This window comes from Miniopterus natalensis, chromosome X, assembly GCF_054644295.1.
Source record: "Miniopterus natalensis isolate mMinNat1 chromosome X, mMinNat1.hap1, whole genome shotgun sequence".
Taxonomy (NCBI): Eukaryota; Metazoa; Chordata; class Mammalia; order Chiroptera; family Miniopteridae; genus Miniopterus; species Miniopterus natalensis.
The window spans coordinates 28,074,988-28,091,848 of record NC_142103.1 but is presented as its reverse complement, the minus strand read 5'-3'; positions in this window follow the sequence as shown (position 1 = coordinate 28,091,848).

The following is a 16,861-nucleotide window of genomic DNA, read 5'->3' as shown; positions in this document are numbered from 1 at the left end:
CCAGGGGATACCAAAATTCCAGATGTCGCCTTTTTTTGACCCATTGGTCCCCTCCACACTACTCCTGCCCCCTCCCCAGGCCTTCCCCACACTATCATTTGTCCATGGGCTATGCACATAAGTTCTTTAATTAATCTCTTCCTGCTTCCCCTCCCCCCCCTTCCCTCTAAAATATGTCAGTCTGTTGCATGTTTCAATGTCTCTGGATCTGTTTTATTCATCAGTTTATTTTGTTCATTCAATTCCACATATAAGTGAGATCATGTGATACTTGTCTTTCTCTGACTGGCTTATTTCACTTGGCGTAATACTCTCCAGGCCCATCCATGCTGTCCCAAAGGGCAAGAGATCCCTCTTTCTCACAGTTGCATAGTATTCCATGGTGTAAATGTCCCACAGCTTTTTTGTCCGCTCATCTGCCAATGGGCATTTGGACTATTTCCAGATCTTAGCTATTGTAAATTGTGTTGCTATGAACATAGCGGTGCATATGTTCTTCCTGATTGGTGTTTTGGAATTCTTAGGATATATTCCTAGAAGTGGGATCACTGGGTCAAGTGGCAGTTCCATTTTTAATTTTTTGAGGAAACTCTGTACTGTTTTTCACAGTTACTGCACCAGTCTGCATTCCCACCAGCAGTGTACTAGGGTTCCCCTTTCTCCACATCCTCACCAGCATTGGTTCTTTGTTGATTTGTTGATGGCAGCCATTCTGACAGGTGTGAGGTGATACTTCATTGTCATTTTAATTTGTATCTCTCTGATAATTAGTGATCTTGAGTATTTTTTCATATGTCTATTAGCCATCTGTACTTGTACCCTGGAGAAGTGTCTATTTAGGTCCTTTGCCCATTTGTTAATTGGATTGTTTGTCTTCCTTTTGTTAAGTTGTATGAGTTCCTTATTAGGTGAGGATGTGGAACCCATGGATATGGAGAGCCCACTGTATAATGAAAGCAAATGCACCCATTACCCACTTTTCACAGTTAACAACTCATGGTCAATCTTATTTCATCTATATCCTTGCCCATTTCTCACCCTTAGAGATCATTTAAAAAAAAAAATCTTTATTGATTTCAGAGAGAGGAAGAGAGAGGGCGGGAGAGAGAGAAACATCAATGATGAGTCATTGATCTGCTGCCTCCTGCACGCCCCCTACTGGGGATCAAGCCCACAACCCTGGCATGTACCCTGACCAGGAATTGAACCTTGATCTCCTGGATCATAGGTTGATGCTCAACCACTGAGCCATGCTGGTCAGGCTAGAGATGATTTTTGAAGCAAATCTCATACATAATATTACTTTGTGCATAAGGTTTCAAAGTGCATATCTACAAGGACTTTCTTTTTTATGTAAAACCACAGTTCTATTATCACACCTAAAATTAATAGTTTCTTAATATCATGTTATGTCCAATCCTTGTTCACATTTCCAATTCTGCCATAGTGTTTGGTTTTTTTAAACAGTTTGTTTGGATCAGGATCAAAATAAGACTTAATTCCTAATGCTTCTTTCAAGATACTCTCTTTGTTTTTGGCTTTGACAGTTTGATTATAATGTGTCTTGGTGAGAGTATCCTGCTTAAGATTTGTTGAGCTTCTTGGATGTTTATATTCGTGACTTTCCTTAAATTTTATCTTTTATTATTTTATTATTTTTTATTTATTTGTTTATTTTTGTTCAAAATATTACAGATGTCCCCTTTTTTCCCCATTGACCCCTTCCACCCCACACTCATTCCCCACCCCAAGCCTCCACCTTTCCTTAAATTTTAAAAGTTTGTCCATCATTTCTTCAAATAATTTTTCTGCTCCTTTCTCTCTCTTTGCTTTCTCTTTCTGCTCCTCAGACTTTCTAAATTCAACTGATTTATCTAAAAGTTGCCTGTTTCTTTCTTCTGCCTGTTCTCATCTGATGTTGAACCTCCTGAAATTTTCATTTCCCCTACCATACTTTTCAGCTCCTGAGTTTGTATTGGTACATTTTTTAAATTTCTTCTTGTTTATTGATATTCCCTATCTGGTGAGACATAATTCTCTTGGTTTATTTTAGTTATTTACCTATGATTTCCTTTAGCTCTTTGAGCATATTAAAGACAGTTGATTTAAAGTCTTTGACTAGTATGTCCACTGTCTGGGCTTCCTCAGGGACAGTGGGGTTTTTTTAATCCTCACCCGGAGATATGTTTTTTTAATTGATTTTTAGAGAGAAAGGAAAGAAGAGAGAGTGAGAAAGAAACATCTATGTGAGAGAGAAACATCGATTGATTGCCTCCAGTATTCCCCCTATCAAGATTTGTTGTTGCTGGCTGTTGTGGGTTATTTTGTTTGTTTGTTTGTTTAGTGACTTTTTGAAACTATTTCTGTAAAATCTGCATTCTTTATCATGTGTGTCCACTGAAGTCTGTGTTGCCCTAGCTTAGTGGTCAGCTAGTGTTTTGACAATTATTTTAAATAACTGAAGCCAGTAAAAAAAAAAAAAAAAAGAAGAAGAAGTACTCTCCCAGTCTTTGCATATTGGTCTGTGCTGGGGAACTCATTCTATGTTTAGCCAGGCCATTTACAACTCTTCATTAGTTTTCACTTCCTACTTTCAGAGAGTCTGAAAGTCAGCCAAAGAAGAAAGCTTTGGATCTCCTCAGGTCTTTAAAGCACATGCATCCTATTCTGGGCATATGTGTAGCTTTCTCAATCCTCCTGTATATTGGTGAACTTTAAAATGCCCTTATTTCCCCATGTATCTCTTTTCCCAGCTTCTTCCTCCCAGACTTCTCATTCTGTTATTGTTTGTCTTAAATGTTATCCTTTGCCGCAGGTTGCTGTAGCAAAAGCCACTCTGCTCCTGGGAAGGATCTCAGTGAGCAAAACAAAGAAAAATCTTTGTGCTGGTCCTTCAGGGGAATTTGCCAAACAGGTTAAGACCACAGTCTCAACTGTTTGAGAATAAGGCCCATAATGCTCCTTCTGGTACTAGCAACCATCACCAGCTGATCTAGGGTGTTGAGGATGGTGAGCTGGCAATTTATAACACCATAGCACTTTTACTGCAACGGATGAGTTTCTGTCTTCAACAAGTCTTTCCCTGGTTATTGTAAGTTTTGGATTAGATTGCAAAGTTTTGCAAAAGTTGATTCTGACAGTTTTTGGCATGGAACCTTTGAGTTTCCTATTCTGTCATTTTGGGTGGTGTCTTCTCTTTACATTTTTTTTTTTAATTCTCTAAAATGAAATGGCAGCATATAGTTATTTTAGAAAATTATTCTCTTTAAGAGAGTAGTACAATATTATGTTTGCTTTCTCTCAGAAAGTTTTAAATAGAACACGATTAATTATGATGTTTGGTATTTTGTCACAAATAATATTTGATATATTTCACTTGGTTTGAAAAAACATTCTTTTTTAGTTGCTTTCTGAAATATAGCTGTGGAAATTTTATATTTCTAAATATGTTTTATGCAAGGTGAAAAGATGATAGATGAACACAAAGAGGTAACAAAAGTCTTGTTACCATTGTGAGTAGTAACTATTTGGGTACTGTTTGAGTACTTCTAAAAACAATAATGCAATTGAAAAATTATATCTGTTCAAAAGAAATTTTCTTTTTTTTTTTTAAATATAACTTTATTGATTTCAGAGAGAGGAAAGGAGAGGGAGAGAGAGAGATAGAAACGTCAATGATGAGAGAGTCATTGATTGAGCCCGCAACCCGGGCATGTGCCCTGACCGGGAATCGAACCCTGATCGCCTGGATCCTAGGTTGATGCTCAACCGCTGAGCCATGCCCGGCTGGGACAAAAGAAATTTTCTTAAGTTTAAAAGGTTACTAGTAACCTTCCCCCCGCCCTCCCCCCCTTACTTCATGCTCTTTCTGTCTGCTGAGAGAATACATTCTCTCCCTCAGGTCTTTTAAAAACAATCAGGAAAAAAGAACAGTGAACAAAAATAACTACATATGACAAAAGATCCAAAATTATCAAAATAAATTATTGTAGAAAAGAATTAGTCCTGACGACATTTAAAAAACCCATTCGTGTTGTAACACCTCCCAAACACATGGAAATCAGTACATTATACAAACATGCATGATCCATGAACCACACTCTGCAGTTACTCAGAAATTACCAACTCCAAAAATGAAAGAATTTGCATATTTAAACTCAGAACTCTACTGCTTGAAATATAGCATATAAACTTTGGGTCTGAAGGTTTATTTTGTTAATGGCCAATTGACTTTGCATAAACATCAATTTCATTTTCCAGTCATAATTGCAGAGAAGAGACTGAAATGCAAGTTTTCTGATTCTGAATGAGGTAATATACTTAAAGGTGATTGTAAATTATAAACACTATTCAAATATGTTACTATTAATGACTATCACTTCCCTGAAAAAAAATACACCCACAATGAGGTGGGTCTGTCAGCCAGGAGCCAAAAGAATTGGTGACTTGGACAAGAATGAAAAGGTGGGAAACGGTAATATAAACCGTGAACTCAGAAGCATGTATGTATTTATTAATAGAGAAATATTATTAAGAGGGAAATAAAGAATTATGGTGCATTTATACAACAGAACACTATGCACAGTTAAAATGAATGACCTACATCTTCACATAGCAGTATGAGTGAATATCTTAAACATAACATTACATGAGAAAAGCAGGTTGAAAGCACAATTTCTTTGACAATGTAAACATTATCAAAATGTTTACATGTCAAAGTAATCCATATACATATATTATATTATATATGAATATTATATATTTTATACTTTTAAATTTTATATGTACATATCTAGAAGAAGTATATAAACATATGTGGAAAGGTATGTACCAACTTAGGAGTGTGGTTACCTCTGGGAAGAGGATGGAGTAAATAGAAAGGGAAGGGAACTCAGCTATATTTATATCACTTGATTATTTAAAAATTAAATGGAATAATCTTCATACATTTCAGAGCATGAAGTAGCTGTATTTTTAATGAACTGTAACAAGACTGCCCTGGTCGGTGTTGCTCAGTGGTTAGAGCTTCAGATCACCCATCCAAGGATCTCTGGTTTGATTTCCGGTCAAGGGCATGTACTTGTGTTGCAGGTTCAATCCTGGCCCAGGTTGGGGTGCATGTAGAAGGCAACCAATTGATGTTTCTCTCCCCGCCCTTCTCTCTCCAGCCTTCCTTTCCACTTTCTGTAAAAAATCAATGGAAAAAATATCCTCAGGTGAGGATTAACCCCCCAAAAAAATCTTATAACCAAGACTTATTTTAAGTGAAAATCAGATTGGTATACATCATTTGATTCCACCAAACATATTTATAAATATATAATACATGTGTTTCAGTATAGGCAAATAAAAAACTTTTCAGTCTACACACTAACTTGTTTCACTTTCTATATCATTCTGGTTGTCTATTGCTGCATATCAAACAATGCCCAAAATTAATAGCTTAAAACAATAATTTTTTTTATTGTTATCATCATCATCATCATCATCATCATCATCATCATCATCATCATCATCTCTTATAGTTCTGTGGGTTGACTGAACTCAGCTGGGTGTTTTCCCATGGCTTCTCTTATGAAGTTGCAGTTAAACCTCAGCTGGAGCTTTAAGCATCTGAAGACTTAAATGGGCTAGATCTCCTGGCAGTAGATGCTGGCTGTTGGCAGGGAGCTCAGCTGGGGTTGTTGACCAGTGTCTAAAGTGTCAACATTAAACTAAGGTGTTTCAGTTACCTATTACCATGCAAGAAACCACAAAATTTGGGATGGCTTAAATAACATGAGATATGAATATCTTTCATGATTCTGTGGGTTAAATGGGCTCAGCTGAGCAGTTTTTCTGTTCCGTGTGTCTTTTTGTTGTTGTTGTTGTTGTTAATTCTCATTCAAAGATATATTTCCCATTGATTTTTAGAGAGTGAAAGGGAGAGGGGAGAGAGAAACATTGATGTGAAAGACACATGGATTGGTTGCCTCCTCCCTGACCTGGGTTGGGGATCGAACCTGCAACCCAGGTACATGTCTTTGACCAGGAATCAAACCCGTGACACTTTGGTGTGCAGGCTAATGCTTTAACTGATGAGTGACACCCTCCAGGGCTGTTCCATGTGATTTTGTTTGGGGATGTAGCAATCTGGAGACTCAGCTGATGGAATATCCAGAGTGTCTCACTCAAATGGCTGGCAGCCAGAGCTGGAATAATTCTACTCTGTCTAATTAGTACATTTTCCACAGCAACAGAATTAGAAACAGACAAGAAACACTGCATATACTGTTCTGCCCTTTTCATGTACTTTACATAATATATTTAAGATGTAATTCCATACCATTATGTATAGAATTACATTTTTCTCTTAAATGGCTGCATGGTGCTCTGACACATCTATGTACTCTGTCATGCTTATATATTCAACTAGAACCATATTAATGGACACTTAAGCTAAATCCATCTGCCCTGGGCTACAGAGGACATAGTGAAGAGCAGGATAGTACTGAGGTACTTAAAGGACTTACATCCTCATGGGTCGTGTGCACAGGGAAGCAGGCCATTACAAAAGGAAGGATAAATCTAGTGAAGTGGGAAGGTTACTTGTCCAAAGTAAACAGCTACTTCACAGAATTCCGTTTTGGGCTATTAGACCCAAAGGGTGGGCCTACCCTGAAGAGGTTCATCCCAGGTGTAGCATCCTGTAGAACAAAGAGCACAGCTGAATCAGGAGACAAAGAGCTTGGCTGTTAATTCTCTGCCATGTACTCACTGAAGACTCTTGAAATTCATATGTTGGAAGTTCCTTGGTGCCCATTTTTGGCTACCTTTCCCTTTCACATCATGCTGTCTCCTTAGGCAGCCATCTTATCTATACCTATATCTTCAATTGCCATTCACTCATGTATGATTCCTGCATTTCTCTTTCTAGCTCAATCTGTGATCTAAATATCTTGCTGCATTCTTAACATCCCCAATGAGGTGTACAAAGGTACTAAAAAATCAAGATGATCCATCATGTTCCTTCCAAAAAGGATCCATTATGTGTGGCCTATCGTAGTTAACGTCATTACCTATCACACTAATGGGAACAGACTACTGAGAATCACATTAACATCTCCCTCTTATACCCCCTCACCAAATTCTCAAATCTTTCATGCATATGTTCATTAATCTAGTAGAGAGGAATATTGCTGGCTCAAGGGAGAAGGGGAATAATTACACAATCACAGTCCTAGAATGTGTGATCCATTGCATAGAGGACTGCCTTAGGAAGGTTTGTCACAGGAGGGAAAGAAAGTAGAGAGTATAGTTGTTGATGCAGATACGTTGGTAGGTTTGGTGGTAGGAGCATATAAACAACCTCTTCTGTGATAACATCTACTTTTCCAAAGAAACAAAAAGCCAAAAGAGCAGTTGAGAATGTTGAGCTGTGAGAGAGTTTTGAAGATGTTGTGCCACAGTGGTCTCAGATATTGAGAAAGTATGTTGACTAGAAATATGATAAGATTGCCAGCCAGGCCTGCATACTGCCCATACCCTGCAATAGCTGCCCTTCTATCTTATCTCCCATACCACCCCCACTCCCAGCTTTTTTCCACCAGTCACACTGGCTTTTGTCTTTTTCTGGAAAAAGTCATGCTCCTTCCTACTTCAGAATGTACTGTTCCCTAGTCTAATATCAAAAGATCTTTACACCCACAGTTCTTTCTTGTTGTCAAGGTCTCAGCTTAAAAGTCACGTCCATAGCTTGGCCTCCTCTAGGGATAAAGCATGGCACAACTCCAGGGATCATTATTCACAGCATAGTCTAAGTAAGTCTAAGTAAGTGATGGTCTTTGAAGTTGTTAAATTGGGTAGCCCTAGACATCCTTGACTGCTCTCTCCATAAAGATTATTTTCTATCCCATTCCCTGTTTTATTTTTTCATGGTACTCTTCACTCATTGAAATTATATTGGTTATTGTTTATTTTATGTGTGTCCAAAAGGGAATGTAAGCCCCATAAGAAGAGGGCTCTTTCCTGTCTTGTTGCTTAATAGCCAACCTGCTATGTGCTATGTGTCTGGATTACCTACCAGATATACCAAAACAGATACTTAAAGTTGAGTGGCAAAATTGATACTGGAATCAGAGATGACAGTGTGTAAAATATTTAAAGAAGTCTTGGATATTATCTTTTTAGCAGATCTCAAACTATAGGAAACATCAGAATCTATGAAGGAAGTTGTTTAAAATACAGATTCCTGAGCCTCAAACTCCAGGGAAAGGATTCAGCAGTTCTGGGGTAAGGTCTCAGAAGTTGAGGTTTTAACAAGATACCAGGTACTTCTAATAGAGTGCCCTGGTGGCTCATGCCTAGACTAACAAATATTTTTTTAAATGGTGTTTTACTAGGAGAAACTGCTTTTATACCATTAATCTATAACCTATCATGCAGAGCTCTGTTATAGCTTCATTTTGATTGCTGGTGTAATTACTGGGAAGCACAGTGTTCATATAGGACCTCAGATTGATTTTCCAAATGAAATCTCATTTTACTTTTTCCAACCTTTCCTTAATTGTTTATGAGATGGAGACTCATTTCATACTTCCTGTTTGAGAAATTGCTTGGTAAAAATTAGTTCTAAAATGTTTTTTCTTTTGCTTTGGCAATGTAAAATATGTACTTTAGGTGATAATGGATGTGTTAGCGCAGGCTCCTTGATTGTAACGAATGTAGCATTTTGAGGCATGATGTTGATAGTGGGGGGAGACTTGTGGGAACAAGGGGTATATGAGAACTATGTACTTTCTGCTCAGTTTTGCCTTGAACCTAAAACTAATCTACAAAATAAGTTTTATTTAAATACACAAAATGGTTATTGCTTTGATTTTCTCTCCTTGCTAAAAAGGTATGCCTGAGCTCGGCCGGGCATGGCTCAGCGGTTGAGCATCGACCTAGGATCCAAGCGATCAGGGTTCTTTCAATTCCTGGTCAGGGCACTCTGGTGACGAGAACTAGAATTGCACCTTGAATGTCACAGTTGAGGACAACAAATTAGGAGGGATGAAGGACAAACAGGGGTTCCTTAAATCTACCAGATGGACTTTTCTACATCTGAAATGTGGCACAAGACCTTGTACTGCAACTACTATTATCCTTGCAGTCTCTGAGACTCATCACAGACACACCCTGTCTGATTAGTAAAATTTGGGATGATGCTATACTTAGTTTCTAATCTGCCTCCCTTCTAATTCACGTGTAGTTGTGGACATATTTTCAGATAAGTAAATCTTTCTCTACAGCAACAATTTTGTGAATAAGTTTAAGACCATATTCCCATGTCCCATTTTTAAAAATATTATTTTTCTTATTATTCCATAAGTAGTGAATCCTGGTTGTAAGGTAAATTCAAACATGAAAATATATAAGTTCTATATTTCTTCACAGTCCTGGAGATATCTATTACTTGTAGTAGTTTGGTGTATGTTCTTGTTATAGCTTTATACCTAGTCCCCTGAAAATATTGAATTCAGTGTTTGCACATTGTCCTGGCAATGCAGAAGCGTCAGACACACTAAAGGCTGAGTACTCCTCTTCTTCATCTGAACTGTTAGGCCTCGAGCCCTTTATTTTCTTTACTGAGCTTTCTTTTTCATTATTAATATGAACTGCATTTTTGTTTCTCTTTCCAATAAATAGACAACAAAATATACCAAAAAAAACCCTCCCCTACAAATTGATTCCCTTAAGCTACATCCTCCCTTCCCTCTTCTCATTTCCACAAAAATTTTCAAAGTTGGGGGGACTATATTCACTGTCTCCACTTCCAAGCTCCCCAACTGACCCTTTTCTATTTCCTTTCCATTCCGCTGGATCAGCTTTCAACAAGGTCACCAATGGCATCATTGTTATAAAACCCAACGGAGTTCCTTTCAGCCCTTATCTGTAGTGTGAGCCCATATTTATTTTGTTTCTAATGAAAACAATACATGCTCCTTGATTTTTGTTGTTGAAAAAAATTGCAAACTTACCGAAAAGTTGCTGGTGTAAAACAAAGAATTCCTCCCCTTTCCTTCAAGTAAGTAGCTAACACGATGTCCCGTAGCTCCCAAATATTTTAGTGTATGTGTCTTACAGGAAATAACATTCTCTTATATCAGCAATTTTCAATCTTTTTCATCTCATGGCACAACATATACTAATTACTAAAATTCTGTGGCACACCAAGAAATACAGTTTTTACGGATTTGACAAAAAAATAAGTATAATTTTTATTCATTCACACAGGATGGCTATTGTGTTGGTTGTCATCATTTTTTTATTTGACAATCTAAGGAAAAAGAGGTCAGTGCCCTTGACTAAATAGTCATGTGTTGCATATTTTAAAAACTCTTGCAGCACACTGGTTGAAAATTGCAGTCCTGTATAACCAACCACAAGACAACCATCAAAATCAGGAAATTATCATTAATAAGATTTACCAAAAGCTAATCCTCAGACCCCGTTCAAATTTCACCAGTTGTTCCAATAATGTCCTTCACAGCAAGAAGATCCAGGGAAGCCAAAAAAAAAAAAAAAAAAGAAGAAGAAGAAGACTAAATGACTGTCTTATTTTAATGAGAGATGGAAAGATACATAAAAGTAGACTTAGGAAAGTAAATAATAAGACAGACCATTTTGCACAATATGCAGAAAAGAATTTAGAATTAATCATGGTAGAGAAGGTGATGTGGAAGCACATATAGTTTGACTCTCCCAATTATAGGATGAGACAAGCAAGTTTTTCTAAATCAGTCTTGGTGGTGTGTTTTTTTCCATTTCACAAAAAGACACCACACTCAGTTAAAAATAATGGCAGTTGAATTAGCTTGGGTATACCAAACAAGTCAACTTGCATTACCATATAGTTTTTTTGATAGCTGTATGAAACTGAGTAAAATTATATTCCATGACCTGGAAGATGCAACTAAAACATCCTGTGAATGAACAAAAGAGAAAATTTTGATAACAAATGTGAAGGCCCATTACAGTTTGAGACCAATTCTGTCAGATCTTATCAACAATCATGCTTTCTACAGTATATAAAGTGACCAAATAAAATGAAAGGATCTTACTTGTTAAATATGGTATACTACTTGTAAATGACATGATAAAAATGTGATTTACTTACCTGGGACTTAGAGACTTTCATTGAAAAAGTTTTGGTCACTTTTCAGTTTCCTCAAAATGAGCAGAAGCTCTCAATGGGATTTTAGACTGTATGGAAATGGGAGATAGCCTCCTGAGGCATGTGCCTTACAGGATGGTTACTATTGTTGCTGGCCATATAAAATGCATTAAAATGTTGGCCAGACATAAAATCACACTTCCAAAATGATCATAAGGTAGAAGAAGAATGTCTTACTGTAATTTTGAAATATGTTGAAAATGAAAATGGATAAAGGAGTTAAACTAACAAAGAAATTCATACGCTATTTCTCCAAAACTGTTTTGATGATTTCAGAAGAGGAGCCTAGAAAAGGATAAGTTGACTGCGCTTGAGTTGTTCAATATTATGTGTAGTTTGTAACAGAAAAAAAACCACTTACTTTTTTTTAAAAATAAAACTGCTTCAGAAAACACATTCACAGAAGAGTCAGTAAAGTTAAACAGAACTTTCTCATTTTTGTTACTAAAACTGTAATTTACTTGGAATCCAACTTAAATTTCACAAGTTCAAATTATCTATGTGCTTTAAAACCATTTTCCCTGAGAAAGAGAGATTTAACTTATTATGGCAGAGGGTGTGCTTTTAGTCTTTAAAGATGGTGGATATTTTAGAAATAGATGCCCTATAAGGTTAATTTATAGATGAAAAGGGCTTTATTGGCAAACAGCTGGTCTACCAAAAACAATTCAGTAGATATAAAATAAATGGACCTTTTTAGAGAACTGGAAATGCATTCCTACGAGCCTATTTTATTTTTAATTTTTATTGAATTTACTAGGGTGACTTTGATTAATACAATTATATAGGTTTCAGGTGTATAATTCTATAATATGTCATCTGTATATTGTATTGTGTGTTTATCACCCAAAGTCAAGTCTCCTTCTGTCACCATTTATCCCCTCTTTATCCTCATCTACCTTCCCACCCCTCTTTCCCTCTGGTAATCACCACACTGTTGTCTGTGTCTGAGTTTTGGGGTTTTTTTTGCTTAATCCCTTCACTTTATTCACCCAGTCACCCAATCCCCTTCCCCTCTGACAGCTGTCAGCCTGTTTAATGTATCTTTGAGTCTCTTTCTATTTTGTTTGTTCATTAGATTCCATATGTAAGTGAAATCATATGATATTTGTCTTTCTCTGACTGGCTTATTTCACTTAGCAAAAGGTAAGATATTATTCTTTTTACAGCTTAGTATTCCATTGTATAAATGCACCACAGTATTTTTTATCCACTCATTTACTGATGGGCACTTGGGCACCTTCTAAATCTTGGCTATTGTAAATAACACTGCAATGAACATAGGACTGCATATACTCTTTCAAATCAGTGTTTCGGGTTCCTTTGGATATATTCCCAGAAGTGGAATTGCTGGGTCATAAGGCAGTTATATTTTTAAATTTTGAGGAAACTCTATACTGTTTTTCATAGTGGCTGCACTAATCTGCATCCCCACCAACACTGCATGAGGGTTTTCTTTTCTCCACAACCTTGACAACACTTGTTGTTTGTTGATATATTAATGATAGCCATTCTGACAGGTGTAAGGTAATATCTCATTGTGTTGGTTTTTAAAAAATATATCTTTATTGATTTCAGAGAGAGGAAAGGAGAGGGAGAGAGAGAGATAGGAACATCAATGAAGAGAGTCATTGATCGAGCCCACAACCCAGGCATATGCCCTGACCGGGAATCGAACCATGGTCACCTGGATCCTAGGTCGATGCTCAACCGCTGAGCCACGCTTGGCTGGGCTCATTGTGGTTTTAATTTGTATTTCTCTGATGATTAGCAATGATGAGCATCTTTTCATATGTCTATTGGCCATCTGCATGTCCTCTTTAGAGAAGTGTCGATTCAGTTTTTTTGTCTGTTTATTTAATGAGATTGTTCGTTTTTTTAGTGTTGCGTGCTATCAATTTTGGATATTAACCCCATATCAGATGTATCATTGGTAAATATGTTTTCCCATGCAGTGTGTTGTCTTTTCATTTTGTTGATGGTTTTCTTTGCTGTGAAAAACCTTTTTAGTTTGATGTAGTACCATTTGTTTATTTCTTCCTTTCTTTCTCTTGCACAAGGAGATATATCAGAAAAAATATTGCTATATGTCCAAGATTTTACTATCTGTGTTTTCTTCTAGGATTTTTATGGTTTCGGGATTTACATTTAAGTCTTTTATCCATTTTGAGTTTATTCTTATGGTGTAAGGAGGTAGTCTATTTCATTTTTTTGCATGTACTTGCCCAATTTTCCCAGCACCATTGTATGTTCTTGCCTTCTTTGTCAAGTATTAATTGACCATATAGGCATGGGTTTATTTCTGGGCTGTCTGCTCTGTTCCATTGATCTATATGTCTGTTTTTCTACCAGCATCATGCTGTTTTGATTACTGTGGCCTGTAGTATAGCTTCATATTAAGTAGTGTGATTCCTCCAACTTTCTTCTTCTTTCTCAAGATTGCTGGGGCTAGTCAGTCTTTTGGGGTTCCATATAAATTTCTAAAATATTAGTTCTAGCTCTGTGAAATATGCCATTAGTATTTTGATAGGAATTGTGTTGAATCTATAGATTGCTTTGGGTAGTATGGACATTTTAATGATGTTAATTTTTTTTATCCATGAACACAGTACATGCTTCCACTAATTGTATCTTCCTCAATTTCTTTCTCTCTTTTTCTTATGTTGTGGTTGATTATATACTTTATTATTATTATTATTATTGTTCAAAATATTACAGATGTCCCCCTTTTCCCCCATTCACCCCTTCAACCCCACACCTACTCCCTGCCCCAGGCCTCCACCACACTATTGCCTATGTCCATGGGTTATGCAAATATGCATATAAATTCTTTGGTTAATCTCTCCCTACCCACCCACATACCCCCACCTTCTCTCTGAGATTCCTCAGTCTGTTCCATGCTTCTATGTCTGTGGATCTATTTTGTTCATCAGATTATTGTGCTTAGATTTCACATCTAACTGAGATCATGTGATATTTGTCTTCCTCTGTGTGGCTTATTTATTTATTTTGTTTGTTTTTTTGTTTTTAATATATCTTTTATTGATTTCAAAGAGAGGAAAGGAGAGGAAGAGAGAGAGATAGAAACATCGATGATGAGAAAGTCATTGATCGAGCCCGCAACCCGGGCATGTGCCCTGACCGGGAATCGAACCCTGATTGCCTGGATCTCAGGTCGACGCTCAACTGCTGAGCCACGCCAGACCGGGTTATCTGGCTTATTTAGCTTAGCATAATTTTCTCCAGCTCCATCCATACTGTCCCAAAGGGTATGAGATCTTTCTTCTTTAGAGCTGCCTAGTATTCTATGATGTAAATGTCCCAGAGCTTTTTTATCCACTCATCTACTGATGGGCACTTGGGCTGTTTCCAGATCTTAGCTATTGTAAATAATACTACTATGAACACAGGGGTGCATATATTCTTTCTGATTAGTGTTTCAGGATTCTTAGGATATATTCCTAGAAGTGGGATCACTGGGTCAAAAGGCAGCTCCATTTTTAATTTTTTGAGGAACCCCCATACTGTTTTCCATAGTGGCTACACCAGTCTGCATTCCCACCAGCAGTGTCCTAGGGTTCCCCTATCTCCACATACTTGCCAGCACGTGTCATTTGTTGATTTGTTGATGGTAGCCATTCTGACAGGTGTGAAGTGATACTTCATTGTGGTTTTAATTTGCATCTCTCTGATGATTAGCGATGTTGAGCATTTTTTCATGTCTCTTGGCCATCTATATGTCCTCTTTGGAGAAGTGTCTATTCAAGTGCTTGGTTCATTTTTTAATTGGGTTGTTTGTCTTCCTCTTGTTGAGTTGTATGAGTTCTTTGTACACTTTGGAAATTAGCCCCTTATCAGATGCATCCTTAGCAAATATTGTCTCCCATACCATGGGTTTCCTTTGTATTTTGAGCTGATTTCTTTTGCTGTTCAGAAGCTTTTTAGTTTGATGTAGTCACATTTGTTTATTTTTTTCTTTTGTTTCTCTTGCCCTAGGAGATGTGTCAGTGAAAATTCCACTATGTGAGATGTCTATGACTTTACTGCCTATGTTTTCTTCCAGGATTTTTATGGTTTCACAACTTACATTTGAGTCTCTTATCCATTTTGAATTTATTCTTGTTTATGAAGTAAGTTGGTGATCTAGTTTCATTTTTTTGCATGTGGCTGTCCAATTTTCCCAGCACAATTTATTGAAGAGACCGTCTTTATTCCATTGTATGCTCTTGCCTTCTTTGTCAAATATTAACTAACTGTAATGGTGTGGGTCTATTTCTGAGATCTCTGTTCTGTTCCATTGATCTATATGTCTGTTGTACCAATACCAGGTTGTTTTGATTACAATGGCTTCGTAGTATAGTTTGACATTAGATAAAGTGAACCCTCCAACTCTGTTCTTCTTTCTCAAGATTGCTGCAGCTATTTGGGGATTTTTTCAGTTTCATATAAATTTTTGGAATATTTTTTCTAGCTCTGTGAAATATGCTGTTGGTATTTTAATAAGAATTGTATTGAATCTATAAATTGCTTTGTGTAGTATGGACATTTTAATGATATTAATTCTTCCGATCCATGAACATGGTATATCTTCCACTTGTTTATATCTTCCTCTATTTCTTTTTTCAATGTCCTGTAGTTTCTGAGTACAGGTCTTTTACATCCTTGGTTAAGTTTATTCCTAGGTATCTTATTTTTTTAGTTATAATGGTAAGTGGTGATGTTATTTTTTTAGATTCTTTTTCTGAGAGTTCATTGTTGGTGTATAAAAGTGCCACTGATTTCTGAATAATAATTTTGTATCTTGCTACTTTACTAAATTCATTTATCAGGTCTAGCAGCTCTTTTGTGGAGTCTTAGGATTTTATATATACAGTATCAAGTCATCTTCAAATAATGGCAGTTTGGCTTCTTGCTTTCCAATTTGGATGCTTCTTATTTCTTCTTCTTGTGTGATTGCTGTGGCTAGAACTTCCAGTACTATGTTGAATAAGAGTGGTGAAGTGGACATCCCTGTCTTGTTTCTGATCTTAAAGGAAATTCTTTTCATATTTGCCAGTTGAGTATGATGTTGGCCGTGGGTTTGTCATATATGGCCTTTATTATGTTGAGGTGTGTTCTCTCTTATCTAGTTTTCCCAGCACCACTTCTTGAAGAGATTATCCTTTCTCCATTGAGTATTCTTGGCTCCCTTATTAAATATTAGTTGACCATATATGCATGGGTTTGTTTCTGGGCTCTCTATTCTGTTCCATTAGTCTATGTGTCTGTGTTTATGCCAGTACCATGTTGTTTTGATTACTATGATATATAATATAGTTTGAAATCAGGAAGTGTGATGCCTCTAGCTTCGTTTTTCTTTCTCATATTGCCTTGGCTATTTGGGGTCTCTTGTGGTTTCATATAAATTTTAGGTTTTTTCTAGTTCTCTGAAAAAATGCCATTGGTGTTTGATAAGGATTGCATTGAATCTATAGATAGTTTGGGGTAGTATAGATATTTTAACAATATTGATTCTTCCCATCCATGAACTTGGGATATCTTTCTATTGATTTTTTTTTGGTCTTCTTCAGTTTATTTAATCAATGTTTTATAATTTTCAATTTATAGGTTTTTCACTTTCTTGGTTAAATTGATTCATAAATTTTTTATGGTTTTTGATGCTGT